Below are 19,947 nucleotides of genomic sequence, written 5' to 3' on the forward strand. Positions count from 1 at the left end.
AGCAAGCTTGTCACTAATGAGGCCGAACTCTACTTTACCCCCCACAGAGATTCACCTTCTGATGGAATGAGAACTCTGTGCATGCGCGTGCGTGCGTGCGTGCGCACACACACACACACACACACACACACACACACACACATAATCACTTGCACACAGGTGAACTAAAAGAACAAAGCAGAATGATTCAGCCCCTGGCTGCTGTCAGCTAAAATGGTAAAGATATTAAGTTTCTGATTTTGTGTGTGTGTGTGTGTGTGTGTGTGTGTGTGTGTGTGTGTGTGTGTGTTGAGAGCAAAGCTACAGCGTCGCCAACACCACACCCAGCCCATCCACCCATTCTAAAAACCACTGGTCAGATTCCAAGAAAACTCCAGCTCAACATGTTATGGCAAAGTTGTGAATCAATCGTGTGTGTGATAGCATGGAAACGAAGCCTGGATTGATCCGGGTCCCAGGTTCTAGGTCCAAAAAGATAGAGCGGCCCATGTGACCTCTGAGTTGGTCAGACAGTCTTAAGCAGAGCTGAACTGAATGCTGAGAGTTTTGCTGAGTCGTGGTCATGAACGTGAGCACATTGACCGAAAATGAGCCGTCCCAGGAGATCATCTATAAGATGGCAGTAAGAGGTCCTGAGTTAACATCTCTGATTACAGTAACGTGTGTGTGTGTGTGTGTGTGTACGTGTGTGTGTACGTGTGTGTGTGTACGTGTGTGTGTACGTGTGTGTGTGTACGTGTGTGTCTTGTGCTTGCGTCATACAAGCTGCCCCTGTGTAGTTCCTCTTTAATGAAACTGAAGGCACAAATTTCTTATCTGACACTCACTTCCTGTTGCTCGGCAGCACCTGTCAAACACACACACACACACACACACACACACACACACACACACACACACACACACAGAGGTTTGCAAAGCTTGCAGTCATCGTGGCAAGCCTAACTTTCATCTTAACCTCAATTGGTATATTACAATGGTCTTTGGAGCTGTGAGGACTAGAGGTCCCCATAAGGTTGTGTTTAAACCAGTAAAGGTTTCCAGTAAGTAAAAAAACCATCACACACATGTGTGAGTGCACTTGAGCATTTATATTTTAAATAACAATCATATAAATATCATTTTCTTATAATCACTATAAGCAGATAAATACAGAATATGTGGGCAAGGTAGAAGACATTGGGACAGGGAGGCCTCTGGTGTCCGTCTCAGCAGCTTTGACCAATCAGGTTTGAGCCTCGGCCGCGTCCATGTAGACGGCGGAGCGCAAAAGAGACGGAACCCAATGGTCGTAACTCAAGGCTGGCAAATGTCTGGAGTCTGATGATTTAACAAAGCTGCTGTCCGGGTTTCAAACTGTTACTGAGTGTCAGCTGGCTACTTCTGAAACAATCCACTCGTATTTTGCATCTTTCAACTGTTTTGACTGAAAAGAAATAAAGTGGCGTGTGTTTGATGCTGCTGCACCTGTCATGATGCTAAAGCCTTAGCGTGAAGGGAAATGATCTCCGGGACACACGGACCTTGGAGCTCATCTGACCAGCAGACTGACAGGCAGCACCTTGCTGACTGCAACAACACCTGGAATCAGGCTGAACAGGCTTCAGTCTGCTCCTTCCCTCCATTCACTCGTCCTCCATGCATTTGTCTCTCAACCTTTCATCCTGCCAACACACATCACTGCCAGGGGAAGGAAAACACTTCTACACACCCCAGGAGGCTGGAGAGGACACACAATGTGGTTAGAAGGCAAAGTTCAGAGGGAGTGGCCTGAGAAACACACACACACACACACACACACACACACACACACACACACAGGACTCAACAACAGGTAGGATCACGTTATTCGCCCACACACATTTTTCTCGTTCCACAAACAGTTTAGTCAAGAGGGAGGGAAAAGCACAATGAGGTATTAACTACAGCGAGCTAACACTCACACACACACACACACACACACACACACAGAGTGCGTCATTCCAATCCTACCTGCTAATATGGAGCCCAAAGCTACATCACATATTAACCTCCAGCGACGCCTGCAGGGAGAGTGAGAGAGAGAGAGACCACATGGTTACATAAGAAGTCCCTGTGAGATGGACAGCATCTCCTCAGTGCCCGCCCTTGGTTATCAGCAGCCAGGCAGCCAGCCAGCAGTCCCACAGGGAGAAAAGACACAGAGCGAGCGGTTACATAAAGGTCCATCAACATATATGAACTAGATCAGAAATGACAAGGAGGCACCTGCTGGAAGCAGAACGACAGATCTGCAACCGTCCACTCCATGTCTTCAGCGCCTCTGAAGCTTGAAGGAACGTGGTCATCGGCTGTGACCTTTGACCTGCTTACAGTTGGCTGTTCATGCTGCTGCAGTAGAAGTCTACGCTGGAGACGGAAACGTAATTATCCTCAGTCACATGAGCGTTCGTCTGACCTTTCACTTGACTAACATGCTAGCGGGCTGGCATCTATGCACTCTGCTGAAGCAGACATGTTGAGTCCCCCAGAGGTTTATGTTAGAAATGAAGGCCGCTAATTGCTAACGTTCGTATACCGAGCAAAGCCTGAGTTTCTGCGTGAGCGCTGATTGCTCGTGTTGCTCGACGTTTGCGGGATCATGCAGGAAAACTTGAGCCTCATGTCTCACAGGTATATTTCAAATTTTTCATGAGAATATGCTGACTGGGGCGTTTGGATAACGGCCTCAAAGCTGCTTCGACACGGGTTTTCCATGTCGCTTCCACGCCTCGACCTCTCTGGACTCCATGCAACAAATTCACCTTTTACATTTCGCGCAGCATTTCAGTTGGAGCTTTGTGGCTGTTTTGCCCACATTTATGTTGTTTCTGTTATTCCTCAAGTCACCCTCCACTCCCTGCAACTATATCCACACCTTCAGTTTCCACCATTGTTCTAAAGAAAGGATCGACGGTGTCGCTGTCGAGCTGTTGATTACGACATCGCATTTACTCGCCTTATGTCTATTTGTGCGCCTCTACCAGCCCGGCTTCAAAACAAAGTCCCTCTCTCACAACGACCACAGGAGGGTTCGCTCACAGGCGAGGCGGCTGTGAGCGAAGAGCCTTCGCAGCAGCGCAAACCAGCGGACGACCCGAGGAAACGACCAGAAAGACACCCAACAGTGAATTAACTCTTATTTCATTTTACAATCAGGTTCAGAATATAATTTGACAAAGTAAGAGTTTAATTCACTGTTGGGTGTCTTTCGGTTCGTTGCCTCGAGTCGTCCACTGGTTTGCCTTCGCAGCAGCGAACCCTCCTGACAGCTCTGGGAGCCTTGCTGACTGTCAGAAGAGACACAACATCAAAAAAACAGCCAATAATTGCACACAGAGGCTTTTCAACTAAATCAATAAGCCAGTTGTGGAAATGCAATAAGTAGAAAGTGTAGATGTGTTTAAAAATAGGATGTGAAAGTAAGAAGTCAGCGAACTCTAGTAAAGTACAAATACCTAGAAAGTACCTCAGTATTTGTCCATGGATACTTCCCCCTTTGCTGATTATAGGTAGAAGAGTTTGGTCGGGCAGTGACATTTGGGCTGAAGAATAGAAAGACCGGCTCTCAGCACGTATGACTCAGTTCCCTTAAATACTACAGAGCTGTTGAAAAGACTGGCATTGTTCATTGTTGGAGCCTCCAGCTGGTGTGCTGGTTTCCACAAGCAACAATGTACTGTCACTAAGCTGCAGCGGCCCAAGTTTAAACAAACCAAGAGTCTGTTTTACTCCAGTCCAGAGCAGCACCGCTCCATACTTCATTAAACTGCTTTTCTGGTCATACAGGGTCGAATAAACCAGAGTGATATCGCCCCTGAGTGGGCGTTCAGGTGGAGACACCCAACACTCTCTGACACGTCAAGCGGACGGCTCATCAGCAGACCGGTCCAGCTGAGGGACCTCCCACAGATGACTCCTCCCATCCGTATACATGAGAGACACTAACATACTATTAAGAACAATAATCAAGGACGTTTTACACGCCAACATCTCCCTCCATCTCTTGAGCATCCAGGTGTGATTCAATCTGAAATTGTTGCTGAGTCATTGCTTCTGCAGCGGTGCTGATCTGACGCGCTCATCAAGTTCAGTCGACCCCCAGTATGATCGCACGCGTCTCCGGGGTCGGAGCCCAACAGTCAGATGAAACCACCAAGCTCAGCAATGCTGGACTTCTGTGCTCTTCCCCTCCAGTGTTTTCTGTTACTGTGGAGCTGTAAAATGACTTCCTCTGTGACCCGGCTGCTGAAACAAGCCACGCCCACCTCTCAGGACGTCTCCAATCATCTCACAGCCAGATTCAGCGTGTCTGTCAGCAAGTCCCCATCTTGGACAGAAACCCAACGTTAGCCAGTGCACACAAAGCAGATCAGGCTGCAGTCTGCACCAGTAGTAAAGCACGCCCACGTCCTGCTATCGCAAGAATGACATCAGACCGCAGCACAAAGATGCGTCATGTGGTCAAGCATGTTTACTTCCTGTAACAACCTTTGCTACAATCAGAGTGATGCTGTGGTTCCATCAGTTATTGTCACATGAACGGCGGAGTAGGTCCTCCCTGCCACCTGCAGGTGGCAGGTTTCACCCTCCATCTTGGGGGGGCAGCGGGTAACCTGGTGCTGTGAGCTGCTCCATGTGGACCTGGTCTACAGGGCCCCACTTGGAGCTGCCACTCTATGGCTCCACCACCTGTAGAGGGTGGATCAGGTTCTGGTGCCCTGCCAAATGTCCAGCAGCCAAGAGCAGCGACCCACGAGCTCTCGACCGCCCAGCACATGTGGTACCTTCATCCATCCACTCACACTCCCACAGTTAGTGACAGATCTGAAATCAGCCATCGCTGCACACCCACAAACCTGACGCACGCACGCGCGCGCGTGCACACACACACACACACACACACACACTCAGCGTCACAGTGCTGGTGTTGTTCCTGTCGCCCTTGGACTCTGAGACATTTATCCACCCAGCTTGACAGGCAAGGACCACAGCCAGGACACAGAGAGAGGACATCTGATTGGCCGAGGCACATGTGACAGCTCATGAGCGTTTATGTAAGATAAAACCTGCATGGAACACGACTGCAGCCGGGAGGCGACACTCCGCTTCCTGCTGCTGGAGGAAACGTCAATCACTGCTAAAGAAGACACCGCAGTTCCTTTAATGATGTTGTGCTGTGACAGACCTCTTTTTCTGCCAACCACCTCAGTGTGTGTGTGTGTGTGTGTGTGTGTGTGTGCGTGCGCGCGTGTGTGTGTGTGTTTGTGGAGCAGTTTTTGCTGAGGTAATGTACGGCACATCGTGTTCTTGAGTGGCGTCAGACAGCAACCCTGCACGCTGCCAAGGAATGTGCTCCTGGCATCAACCTGACCCTCTGACTGTGCTTTACACACACAAACACACTTTCCTTCTATCAAACACACACCAGCCCAACAACAGCCCCCGCTGCCATGATGCTTCCCCCTTTATGATGCTCAGCATCTCTCATTGTTTGTTTTACTGTCCCATCCCTCATTGTCCAGATTGCTTTCAACAGTTCCAAGGAGCAGCAACGTTTCCTGCCAGAGCTGAACTTTGGTTTAACTCTCTGACTCGAGAAGACAGAGCAAGCGGGAGGTGGAACCTCCACATAAATCCTGCAAACACAGGGAAACTGATGTGACAAACTCTGAAATTCATCTGGATATTTTGTCCTTCTCAAATGAATTCTTGACTCTTCACATACTCACATTAACAACACGCTATCTGAGAAGAGGAAGTCACAGCATTTGGTGAAAATGAACCATCAAATCATTTTGAAGGAAGCTTTTTAGCATCTGATACACACTACGATAACGGGCGGCGTGGCTCAGAGGTGGCGTAGCCATCGAACAACCGAACGGTCACTGGTTCAATCCCCACTTCCCCCGTTGACCATGTCCAAGTGTCCTTGAGCAAGACACTGAACCCCTAACTGCTCCTGATGGTCCTGCGGTGGACTGGCAACCCGTCCAGGGTGAACCCCGCCTCTCACGCAATGCCAGCTGGGCTCTCTAATCTCTTGACGTTCCCATCGTTCCTGCTCCTGAGCATCACACGCCGCCTCAGAACCCATCAGCTGAGAGGAAATCGTCCGTCTGTTCGTTTTTTCTGATGATGATTGAAGTATTCAGGTGTTAACTTGTCAAACTATTCAGACGCCCATCCTTTACTTTCATTGTGCTAAGCTAATTAGCATTCACACAGAAGAGAGAAGGGGAGGAGAGGTGTGTGCATAAGCATTTAAAAAAGTCAGTGTGTTCCTTTAAAAAGAATGTGAACAACATTTTAAAACAAAGGTCAAAACTCTCCTGACAAACCTCCACCTTCCATCAAGCAGATGTGACTCACTGTGGAGTCCAGTAACGCTGCACAGCTATTTTAGGTCAGACTTTCCTCTTAACCTGATCTCAAACTCGCAGTTTTGAGTCAGCAAAGAGCAACATTTGAATCAGACAGAAAAAGTCCAGGTCAGACGGGATGTGACTGACTGAAGCTGAAAGTTAAGAAGGAAGCTAGAAACAGAACTTAACATGACGGAGAGTGAGAGCGAGGTGAGCGTGGCTGAAACTGGAAGCAGTGGTGTGTGTGTGTGTGTGTGTGTGTGTGTGTGTGTGTGTGTGTGTGTGTGTGTATACACTCCAGGGGAAGAGGTTGATCTGTTTCACATCGACACTCTGTACGGCCACTGATGACTTTGAGTCAGAACTCAACACACGAGGTGTGACAGTCATCCGTGGAGTTCTTTTCAGTGTCGGACTACTCGAAGGAAGAAGCTCTCACGTTCACGCCAATCATCTGAAACCAGCTTAGCCACATTTTGGTTCGCTGTACACAACGAATCTAAAATATCACCTTTTAAAAGATCAATGAAAATAAAAGCAGAGGTTTGTGTTCATTACATCACAGCTATCACACAATCAGATCGTCACTCATTCCACGTTTTGAAATCTATTCAGACTTAAATCTTCAAATGATTGTCAACAGCAGACATGACACATCACTTTAATGAACTACAAAATAGGTTCCTCATAGATGGATGTTTTTTGATCACCCAACAGCCCAAACCCTGTAAATGCACCCTCCACCATGATCAGTCGAGGGGCTGGGTGGTTCAGCCGAGTGGGCCGGCTGGCTGTTGTTAGCCGTCAGTCTCCATTAGCTTCAAGCTAAACGTCCATGCCTGGCTCTTGCTGCATTCTGGAGTCACAAACGAAGTAATGCAGGAAGGTAAAACATACTTTTTGGGTGAAGTTGCAACCTCTGAAACATTTCGTCAGACAAAGGAGCACAGCAAAGCTGCACCTCTGATTAGAACACCAGCAGCTCTGCAGTCTGATCTGGGATGAATCCCTGCTCCCATCTCTCCCAGCTACACCAGTCTGAGACGGCTGAAACACACACTGTAGCAGACACGCAGACGTGACACTTTGGTCTCTGAATAACAGTCTGAAAATCAGCCAGCAAGCAGACACAGCAGCCTACATGATGGAGGAATACTCACGGCTGTGTTTTTACCAGCAGACGCAGGATACAAGCAACAGGAATCAACTCCTCTCTGCTGCCCTCGCCTCTTCTCACATCAGAGCACTTGCCTCCTCGTGCGATGATGAATGAGGAGAGGAACATGACTCACAGACAGCAGTCCCACTCACAGACCGCAAACACACACACGCAAAGTGAAATCAAGTTTCTAAATCACCCAATCGCCACCCTGAGCCCAAGATGGAGGAGAGTCCTGCAGATTAATTCACGCTGCTCACGAAATCTCCCAGAAAAAAACAGCTGTTGATGCTGTTCATCATCTGGTTAGCGTGTCGCTTCTGCAGGACCACGGCGGCGTGTGGCATCATCACGTCGTTCAGCTGCAAAACTGTTTCTACCTTTGGGTTTCAAGTTACTGGAAGAAGGGAACCAGGTCTTAGTGGGAGTTTGGATGAGCAACCAGCTCCTCCTGATGAGCTGGGCAGCCCAAGTACTGCCTGCGTAATCTCTCCACAACCAAAGTGCGTCTTCTGACGGAAAAATACTCAAGTTTTACTTCTTGGAAAGTCAAGTCAACAGGAAGTTAGTTTAGTGTTAATTGGGTTAAAATAAGAAGTAAGGTAAAAAGGTACTTTGCCTAGAAGTATTTCTTTCAAGCAGTTACTGCTCGGTGTCTTAAACTCACAAAGATGTTTCTTCCCTGCAGCGTTTCTTCTGTACTCTACTTCCTGGCTCGAGTTTGCAGAAAGAGCCAGTCAGGTATGCTAAGCTAATGGAGGCTAACAGCTATCAGCAACAAAACCGTCTGTTTTTAAACCGTCCAGGTCATCGTACAGCAAATCCCCGTCTTCTTCATCCGGACATGTGCTCAGTAATCCACAAACACATCAAATCGGACCGTGAACGAATGCGCCAGCGGGTCACGCTCTGCGCTCTGCGCTCATTTCATGAGCACAAATAAAAAATGGGACATTATGGTTCAATGACCATCGAACCCGCGATCAGGATGTACGGTCAGCAGCTTCGCCCACGCCGTGATACGCAGTGTACAAAATTAGTCTTTCAAGGTAGCTAAGTATGAGTAGTCATGATTCACTGATGAAAAACCAGCTGGATGCTTATTTTGTTTTAAATTAGCACATCTATGCAATCAATTTATGACTCAAATTAACGGAGCGCTTTCACACAAAGGAACAGTAGAAAACAAGTGGAACGAGGACAGTTTTCCTGAGCCGATGCTTCTCTGCCGCCTCCCATCAGCCGAGACCTCAGGGTTTCTGGTTCCATTCATACTGAACCTGAGTTTCCAGGGTGGTAGAAATACTAATCGACACACTGAATGATTGACATGATTACAACCTCTCTACACCAGCCATCAAGTATTTTACCTTCTCAGTTTTCACGTCATGTGGTCATGTGACTCAGGTCTGTCATGCTGAACTGAGGAGCCCAGAATGTTCTCATTGCTGCAAATGATTGATTATTTTTAGCAGCAGAAGTTTTACATGAAGAATATTGTGATGAAATATCACATTCTGATGATTCCTTGTGCTTTTACAGCTCTGCTGATGAGAAATGGTTGAATTCTGGCAGTTTGTTCTAAAACAAACATTCCCTTCATGGCCACTGGCAGGTTCTGAGGTTCAGAGAGTTCCTGTGAAATTAGTCTTCTGGTTTCTTTCCTTATCATTGCCTCCTGTGTTGAACAGTAAATCGACTCAGAGGCACTGATTAGAGGATCAACTGTTAGCTCATGACCGTCCACACGCGCACACACACACACGCACACACGTTCTAAAACCTTCATAAAAGCATCACAATTTTTTTTTCTTTTTATTAAGATTAAAAACTATCAGAGTTTTATTTTGTACTTTCAAGGGTTCAAACAAAGTTGTACTTCTCATTCGGTACTCTACATTTCCTGGGAGTCGTTCATGTGGCTAAAATAAATGAATCCACGGTTCTGATTATGTTCGTCCGTCTTCTTTGTGCGCATACAAATCACTCTGCCAGAGAAGGAAGGAACCATTCTTGGGATTTTACCCCTGGAAACGATTTTCTTTGCTGTTTTTGTGTCTTTGATTTTTACTTCGGAGAAGAAAGAATGTGTTGAAAAAGGAAAAAACAATTATGATGCAGAACTTCAGGAGAGTTCCTCTCATCTAAACTGACCAAATTCAACAATCAGCACTGAAACCAGCCTGACGATGGAGAGAATTACCAAGGTTCACTCACACCCCATGGGAACGGGACGAGGTCCATGTGTGTCTTTTTTCATACTTCGTGTACATATTTTTGTAATTGTCCAATATAAATGTTAATATCTATTTATTTTTGTTTCTTATTTCAGAATTTTTTCCTTTTTCATTGAAATGATCCTCTCTCCTTCTTTCTGAAAATGCTCTTTCGGTTCTTTAAATTTCCCCAGTGTGGCATAAATGAAGAGTTGTAATTATTACCAGCTCAGGCAGGACGACATGAGACCAGTCAACTGCTAGGAGGGCAGGTTTCTATGTGCGTGCAGCCAGAGACACACACTCATACCACAACCTCCCTCTGACTCAGCAGCGCCGCCAGCAAACCAGATACGTTACAATAAAGGAAGCGTTCCTAATTGTTCTAGCCAGCGTCGCACATGTTGCTGCTTCCAGACACGGGGACAAAGTCTGGCGGCGGCTCAGTCACAGCTGCATCAGGGCTGATTCCAAAGTTTCCCGCTCAGAAAATGTACTCATCAAAAAGAGCAAAAACCGTCTCGAGCAAAGGTTATTCATTTATTTCACCACTTCCATCAACGTGCTCCAGTACGGTTCTTCAAGATTTACCCAAGAATACACTGATGGAGCCTCCACTGCTTCCTGAGACCACCAAAGTGAAATATTCAACTAAAAACATTGGAAAGTCCAATAATACATCCGTGTTTCAGCCTGTTGGGACAAACCACGTGTCTTTTGCGTGATACGTGGATGTTGTCCTCCTTACTTCTGGGGAACGTGGCTGTTACTGATGTGTTAACAGGAGTTCACCGTGAGAACCATCCTGGCAGCGTCTGTATCCTCACACTGGATACCTGAATTGTACCTTTGTGGGTTCAGTTGTGTGCACGCTGAGTCATTGTTGGTCGAAGCAGCCGGACCCGAGTCCGTCAGCTCTGACGGCAGAACCTGGTCTCATTAGTGACCAGCTCTGTTGCACCACACTATCGGACCCATTTGTAACAAGTCAACACGCTTGAAATTCAACTTTTTAGAGCATCAAGACGCAATTAAGTGTGTTGCTTCAAGTGTTCAACTGCTAGTGACGCTCGTGGGAAGCGAGTCCAGAGGACACCAAAATAATTCCAACTCTGTTGACGAACCTTTGGTCGTGACAGACTGGAATGAATGCAGATTTGCTGTTTATCTGTAGCGTGATTCTTCAGCAGCCCAGACATCTACAGACAACCCTCAAGGGAATACACCAGAAATTCCCAGCGATAATGGAAGGCTTCTCCCAGACGGACATACGACTGCGTTCTTTAGTCTGCCCTCAAGGAGAGTCTCCACGGCAACTAGTGATGTGTGGAGAAGAGGGAAAGGCACCACATGAACACAAACGGAGTGCACTGAGGGTTCGTGGGAGGTCAGGGGTGCAGCACCTGATCACCCAGAACCAGAGGACTGAAGTCTTGAGATCAGGTGAAGCCAAAGCACTTCTGCAAGCTCAGATCGAGGGAGGATCGACTTTGACCTCCTGTGACTCGCTGAAGTAATCCAGAGACTCAGAGAAGGTCCAGGCAATCAGGGTACATCGGCTTCCTCTGCTGCATGGACACATTCTTCAACGCACTTCTCACACAAGTGTGTCTGTCAGCTCCAGCTGTCTGTTCCTAAACCGCCTCTGGCTCCCAACAAGTCCTGCAGCTCTCGTAGAAGCTGATATTTAGACATTAGGCTTGTGCAGTCAAAATTAAAGGCGCAGTGTGTAGGATTTCCGTGGTTCTACCGAAGTAAACGGACATATTTATGATGAATCACTGTGTGTTTGTATGTATGTACTCGATAATGTTTGTACAGTAGCCCAGACTGGACAAACCATGGAGCTTATTTTGACAAGGCATTTACCCAAAAACACAACAATCACAAGATTATATTCGTTATTTGTTGAAGACTTTCTGCACGTGCAGAAAAGCCAACTTGACTTATTCATTATATAGGTACCTTAAATGTCAGGTTGATTTCATCTAATGTTTAAACCTGAGATCATTGATGTAAGCACAGTAAAAGTTCAGATGAAAACCACCAACATGACTGGAGCTTTACTTGGTTCTTGGTGTCGGTTCCATCCGGTCAGGCTCCATTTTCAGAGGAATTCACACAGCAACAGTAATTAGAGGATAATATCAACGATTGCCATTATCTATCCAGGATCCATTTGGTTTTCTCCTGATTTCATTGCGTCTCAGTTTTCATCTCGGCGCCGCGCTACGTTCTGCTCTACTTCCTGTCAATCATGTGACACCCACGGGAAGAAATGTTAGTCTTTCCTTAGACAAAGTCCCTTGAATCTTGATGGAGTTGAGGAAAGAGCTAATTTCACAGTCTTTGAACAGATATGAAACTTTGCTTTACGGCAGGGTTGCTGCTCTGACACAGACCAGCTCGTAATTAGCAGATAATTACTGAGTCAAAGACTCCTTCAGCAGTCTCACCGTGGGGGTTCATGCCAAGACCAGGAGCCAGAGGTTTCAGCCTTTTCTTCCTCTCATCCACCTAATCATACCCACACCGGGCCAGGTCCACGATTATGGAGCCCAAATTATTTCAATCTATTCTAATCTAATAATCTATATGAATTGTACTGAAAATGAAAAAGATGCTAACGACCTTCCAGACAAGCTAGAGAGAGCGTGCTCAGCTTCACATCTGCATTTGGCTCAGACTTCACGTGTCCTGTCCTTAGATGGACGGGTCAAAGGGGAGCAGCGCTCAGAAAGTCCAGGACAGTGAATGCAGCACGTGGAGCGTTTCATGTCTGCTCCCTGGGCTTTTTAGGAGTCTACTTGAAGGCGTGTTTACATTTCACATAGGCGCAAACCCACAGGGAGACAATAAAAGAGTTTATTAGGAAATCTCTGCTCTGTGCTTCATGCCTCACCCCTCTGACCAGTTGCTATGGAAACATGCCATTTGAGGCAGAGCTTTAGCCTCTCTGAGTGGACTGACTCAAAGAGAAAACCTGTGGATCTGGGCCAATCAGAGACTGCCAGGGCGACCGAAGGCCAAATGAGAGAGCCAACCATGTGGTGAGATCCGGATATGAACATTTCACAACTTCTCGTGTCCATTTGACTATTCATCTCTGGGTTTGAGCAGAAATGAGTTTCACCCTCTCTCATTTCTGCAGTTATTGTTTTTCCTGAGGTTCGAGCCCTGCACCAACCCTCAGCAGCAGCGAGTCACAATGACTCAGGTTAAACGGCCCTGGCAGCAGGTTAGTACGGCTCACAGGTCACCACCACCTCCACCTCACTGCAATAAGGAAGCCATTGAAAAATAAACAGCTCTCAGATACAAATTGGCTGGAACACACAAAATGACACAGCAGGAAGCGGTGAGTCTGCTGTGTGAGCTGCCACAGCTCAGTGGACATGACTAGCAGTTTAGAACATGTCCTCTTGTCCCTCTTCAAGACAGAATCGAGGATGTATCAGGGTTGGCGGCGCTGTCCTCAATTTGCATTTAATTAGATTATATCAGCCCACGCGACACGAGGGTAGAACTGGGCCGAGGGGGCGTCAGTACGCTGACAATTAGCAACTGATTTGGGAACTTATTGAATGTTGTGGTTATCATGACCTTTACTTTGAAAGTTCAGCATGAGGCAGAAGGTATTTTTGTTGACCAATAGGAAGTTAGCATCTCCATGGTTCCTTGCACATGTTAGATTGGGTTTTTGTAAGATTGAATCAGAAGACCAGCTCAGCGGAGGAGACTTCAGTTCAGCGAGATCATCTTCAGTAACTCCTGCCATGATGTTTCTGTGCAACCATCAGTAGTGAGAAGCTAATGCTAAGCTATCAGAGAGCTACAGCACAGACACAAAACTAGCTTCCCTTCTTCTGTTTGAGGCATGTTGACACTTAATGCCTCCAACAGCCTCAGTAACCTTGTTTGACCTCTTTGTATAAAATTTGCCATAAAAAGCTATTAATTTTGGGAGTGCGGTTTATATTTTGTGGTGAAAATGTCTTAAGCTAGTTTGAACCACAGAGACGTCTCAAGCATTTAACCGAAAACCCCTTTGACTCGGGGCCCAGGGAACCTTCACCCGCTCCTTCCTGCACCCCCTCTGCTGTCTCGGTACGCGACTTCTTCCTGTGATCCATCTTTGAGACATTTCAGTCGAACAGTAGAAGTACACACGATTTTTATAATCAGAATTGTTTTTTGTATTTTATGTCTCTGTCAGATAGTGAGAGTGGAGACAGGCAGTAGATGGAGAGGTGAGAATCTACTGGACCTCAAGTATTCAACACTTTTTCCCAGGTTCTTCATCATCAATCACTGGAACAACCACACTGCTGTGCTGCACCGGTGGAAGCGCTGTCACCAAAATAAAAGGCACCGTGTCAGGTGAAGCAGAGGCATTAGGATGCTGCGGCTGAGCATAACTGATTCATAACTCATTCATAACGGATTCAATAAGTGATTTATAATGGATTCAATAACAGATTCAATAAGTGATTCACAACGGAGTCAATAAATGATTCATAACTGATTCAATAAGTGATTCATTACTGATTCATTACTGATTCAATAACTGATTCATAACTGATTCAGTAAGTGATTAATAACTGATTCAATAACAGATTCATAACTGATTCAATAAGTGATTCATTACTGATTCAATAACTGATTCAGTAACGGATTCAATAATGGATTCATAACTGATTCAATAACGGATTCATAACTGATTCAGTAAGTGATTAATAACTGATTCAATAACAGATTCATAACTGATTCAATAAGTGATTAATAACTGATTCAGTAACGGATTCATAACGGATTCAATAAGTGATTCAATAACTGATTCAGTAACGGATTCATAACTGATTCAGTAAGTGATTAATAACTGATTCAATAACAGATTCATAACTGATTCAATAAGTGATTAATAACTGATTCAATAACAGATTCATAACTGATTCAATAAGTGATTCAATAACTGATTCAGTAACGGATTCATAACGGATTCAATAATGGATTCATAACTGATTCAATAACGGATTCATAACTGATTCAATAAGTGATTCATAAAGGATTTAATAACTGATTCAATAAGTCATTCATAACGGATTCAATAATGGATTCATAACTGATTCAATAAGTGATTCAATAAGTGATTCAATAACAGATTAATAACTGATTCAATAAGTGATTAATAACTGATTCAATAACGGATTCATAACTGATTCAATACGTGATTCAATAAGTCATTCATAACGGATTCAATAATGGATTCATAACTGATTCAATAACGGATTCATAACCGATTCAGTAAGTGATTCATAACTGATTCAATAAGTGATTCAATAACTGATTCAATAACTGATACAATAAGTCATTCATAACGGATTCATAACTGCTGATTCAATTGCAATAAATGGATCAAAACAATGACACGATCATCACAACAAACAAACACAACTCTCTCTGTGAATGGAGCTCACATTCGATCAGCAACAACAACTCTGACAAGTCCTTGTTGAAGTCAAATTGGCCACAAAGTAAATGTGTATTTACGGTCCAGCTGTTTCCTCTTTCAGTTTCCAGTGTCTCTCTAAGCCTCTTGTTGATTTTATCCTCGACTGAAACATTTGCTACGCGTCCTCTGAGTCCAGCCTGTTCCAGGATTTATCTGCTCCTCCTCGTCCTGAGTGGCTGGCACCCCGTGTGATAAATGTTCTTCTTCCGGGTTGATGCTTGTGGCAGCCGCCTTCAGGATCCAGAACCACTGCTAACAACCTGTTGTCTTTGCTGCAGCTTTTTGCTACAGACTACAGTTTATAGTGCGTCGTTGGTTCCCCAGCCAGCTCAGCTGTCTAAACAGCCCCCCAACACACACACACACACACACACGCACACACACACACACACACACACACACACACACACACACACACACACACACACACACACAGTCTCCAATCATCTTCTTGTAAAATGACTTTAGTATGATTTTGGAGGAGGACAGTCAGCTGAGGTCTTTCATGCTATATGAAACGATTTAAAGTGGTATTTTACCCAGAAAGTTCATTTCATCTCTCAAGCCGGAGTCTTCATCTCCCAAAGACATTTTTTTCCCCTCCACTTCACTTCTTTGTGAGTCCAGAATGCAGGAGGAGCCAGTCACGTATGTTTAGCTTGAGGCTAATGGAGACTGACAGCTAACAACAACTTAACTTAAACGTTGTAAGTCATTGTCCAGTATCACCCGCATCATCTGTATCCAGCCGTACGCCCAGTAAGCCACCTCACTTTGATCTGAGATAAAACAATCCACCTCACCGCGCCGAGTGTGACCAGCCATTTCAACCAAGTTATTCGTGCTTGTCTGCACTTGTTCATATCAGCAGCGAACCGGAAATGTTATAGTTTTTAGCTGAAATTAAAAAGTTCGTTGATTACTGATCATACAGCTGGTTAAAGAAGACGAGGGCTATCAACAAACAATTTAGCTGTTGTTAGCTGTCAGTCTCCATTAGCTTCAAGCTAAATACGGCACGTGGCTGGCTCTCTGCATTCTGGAGTCACAAAAAAAAAGTGCAGGAGGGAAAAACATTTCAGTGAGCTCAAGATTCCTGTTAGTGAGTAGTTGAGAAGTAAAATACACTTCTGGGGTGAAGTATCACTTTAACAGGACAGAGAAGATGTGGGCAGCAGCTCTGGGGACATGATGGAGAGTTCGTGGGAGTCCTGAGGATTTATGGATGTGGAAGTGGAACCTACAGACACAATGGAAGCAGTTGAGGTCATAAAGATAAGACAGTTTCAAGAATTGTTTTACTGCCCTGCTGCAGAGTCCAGCGCAGTACAGTCAGCTCCTCCACTGGGGCCCTGGGGCTCTGAGGGAAGGAGCCCAGCGACTGCAGGTGCTCCACACACACTCCACCATCTTCCACTTATGCAAACACACCATCAGCCTTTCCTCAGCAAAGCACTTCAATAGAGAGACTCAAACCTGTCTTCCGCCTCGCATGCATGAGTAAGCACATGCAGACACGCATTTACACAAACGGGCCTGGCCGCCGTTGGAATCCCAGATTTGAACGGATTTAACTGAGTGAAAACACCCCTCTGGGAAACAGCAGAGTGGAGTGTTTATGTATTGCTTGGATTTCTCCCTCATAAATATAAAATGAGCTCAATTAAGGCGAGCGCGCTGCGTGGGATCGCTCCTTGACATCATGGATCTAATTGAAATGAACAGCAGCTTGGCCCTCCCCTGCCGAGGCCTGCCTAATGCCATTAGAGGGGATCTGAGGGCAAAGTGTGTGTGTGTGTGTGTGTGTGTGTGTGTGTGTGTGTGTGTGTGTGTGTAGGGGGGACTATCTGACACACATCCACCTCACTATTTAATCAAGCACTAATCCCTATTCATACCTCCACCAAGAGCAAGGACACTTATTGAATGAAGTAGCACACACACACACACACACACACACACACACACACACACACACACACACACACACACACACACACACACACGCACACACACAGCTCATCCATGCTGGAGAAGCTGTAATAGGGGAAAAAGCACACTGTGTGCCATTAGCACCTCTAACCAGCACCAACAAGCCATTATCCATGAGTCATCTCACCATCATTAAACTGATGTGAAGCCATAATGAGGACAAACCACATGACATGAATAAATGCAATCAAACACAGCAGACGTGTGTTTTCTCTTTATTTGCACGTTGTTCCCATCTAGTGGAAATGAAAGAGTCTGCAGCAATAGCTTAATGAACTACACACACACACACACACACACACACACACACACACAGGATGTATTTATACCTCAACACTATCGATGATGCGCTAGCACCAGGCCTGAGGCTAATAAGACCTGAAAGCTGCATGTTTCATCTTTGATTTCTCAAGCCCCGGGGTAGCTGAGGGGTCACGCACACGCTCACTCATGCACATACTGTAGCACAAGCACAAGTGTTATGTAACTAATAGCCACGTGTTGCCGTGGGAACATGGAAGTAGCAAGGTGGTGGGAGATGGAGACACACGGAGACCAGACAGAGAGAAAGAGAAGGCTAAAAGGAGACGCAGCAAATCAATAAGATGACTGTGAGATTTTTGTTTTGAAGTCTGCTCACTCCTCCCTCCTGAAGCCAAACAACACACACATGCTGATGCGCAGAACACACACACACACACACACACACACACACCTCATGAGTTGCATCAGAAGGGCTGTGACCAGGTTGTTTATGCTAAAAAAAACATGGAGCTGCACCACATGTTCTCATGTTAACAGATTTGTGAGGGAAGTCATGCCTCGCGAAGCTCGTAAGTGTTTCTGGTTCTAGGATTCGTGGACCATCAGTCGTACGGTTTCATTTCCCTGGCTTCCAACAGTGATGGCAGCTATTTTCAGGAAACAGGAGATAAACGGGCTGAATAGGAAGCCTCTGCACTGCGGCCACGTAGCAAATAGCAAACACAGTTGGCAGGTCATTTTTGTGCCAAATTAAAAGCTTCACATTCACGATTCCTCTGCTCACTGGTTGTCTTGGTTTCTCCCACAAAATTCTTATTTCTAAAGAGTCAGTTGACATGGAAGCATTGAATGCTGAGTGGAGCCAAAAACACCCCCCTGTTAGCAGGTGTTGGTGGTTTTTGGGCCCATTGTGATGGGGCGATGCTGTATCGCCTAAACCTCACAACACACATTCAGAGATGCACCGGCAACTGACACTGGTGCACAGGGGTGTTGGCCGCCTTGCTAGCGCGCCTGCCTCCTCCGCTGATCTGTGACGGACGGTGCTTTCACAATGTAGAGGACATGCTGGAAAACGCATGTAAACCTATCATATATCTGCATACCTCATCCTGTCGTCCTGCAGCACGCATCGGGGGGACGACAAAAACGTATGCAAGCACCACTTGGACCGTCACGGCAACAATAATCTTGCTTTTAAACATGACCAAAGCAAAACTGGGCTTCTCATGTTTACGTGTTTTATATGTTTTCCTGTCTCATAAGACTTCCTTATGCTCTCTATCTCATTCTGTACGTCACTGTTATAAATACGTTTTTGCATAGCATCTTCACAAAGAAATGAGGTGGAGCGGCGAGCCATGAACTCCATTCACCAACACTTTATTTCAGCAACAGAATACAGGCAACTGCAGCCTAACCAGTACGAGTAACCTGGCCACCTCAGGAACACACGAGCGTCACATCTGCTACACACTCGCTCCTGAAACACCGTCATCGGTCACTGTGTGATTGACTGGCTACAAAACCCTATAAGACGCGTTCACGGCATTCTGGAATAATCAGAACTGTATGACACTCGTGTAAACTGGCTGAACATTTGATCTTCAGCACGATGAGATAGAAAAAACTTAAACACCCGCACACCAGTTACAATATAAATATTCAGCACCATTTACAACAGAACCATCATGTGAGCTGAAGAGGCCTGAGATGAAGTCAGTCATAAAAATGTCAAGCTCCTCCACAAAATTTGTTTCTCCCAGCAGGAGAGAATAATACCTAACATCATGGAAAATAACTGGTCTGACCTGTAAAAGCAGCAGCCACTTTTTCTAGTGGAACTTTTTTGGGGAAGTCGTGCTCTGCTGTTACATCAGGGAGATGCAGGGAAAAGGCTATAAACGGCAAGTGCTCCAAGTCCATTTTCAAAAATCTAGGCCAGTCACTCTGACGTAACAGCCGGCGAGGAAGAGCGGAGCTGTTGCATCGCTCATGGATGTGGGGAAGTGGTTGACGGGGGATGACCACGTGTGTGCAAGCGTGTAAGAACACAACCACGTCAGCAGGCCGCATCAGGAGGCTTTCTGAGAAATCAAAATGTTGTTATTGTGACTTGACAGCTGTGTTCACACTGCATCACCATGACACTTCCTCCTGCAGCCTGAACTGGTTCAGCTGGTCTATTTGGATCCAACTTCTACAAACTGGTGCAGTGGAGAGAGCCTCACCCTCCATTATGTGCTGGACAAACACAGATGACAAACCAAAGAAACTCTCCCAGCCAGCACCCAGAAACGGATGTACAAACATACCGAAATAAATCCACAAGTAAATACCGCCGCGTCAGTAGCAGCGGCCCAAAAGCAGGTATTACGCTCTGCTTTTGTCCTCTGTTTCCATCCCTATTCATCACTGACC

General features: G+C 45.8%; 1 long non-coding RNA gene across 1 annotated transcript in view; it reads right to left on the bottom strand.

Annotated features, from left to right (window-relative positions):
- LOC147262453 (uncharacterized) overlaps positions 1-19,947 on the bottom strand; it is a 44,111-nt gene that overhangs the window by 16,992 nt on the left and 7,172 nt on the right. The window contains exon 2 of the long non-coding RNA XR_015112384.1: positions 1,993-2,042. This is a non-coding gene — a long non-coding RNA (uncharacterized LOC147262453). The remainder of the gene's footprint in view (positions 1-1,992; positions 2,043-19,947) is intronic.

The sequence above is a fragment of the Aulostomus chinensis genome, chromosome 4 (genome assembly GCF_037954235.1).
Source record: "Aulostomus chinensis isolate RoL2024-O1b breed Wild chromosome 4, RoL_Achi_v1.0, whole genome shotgun sequence".
Taxonomy (NCBI): Eukaryota; Metazoa; Chordata; class Actinopteri; order Syngnathiformes; family Aulostomidae; genus Aulostomus; species Aulostomus chinensis.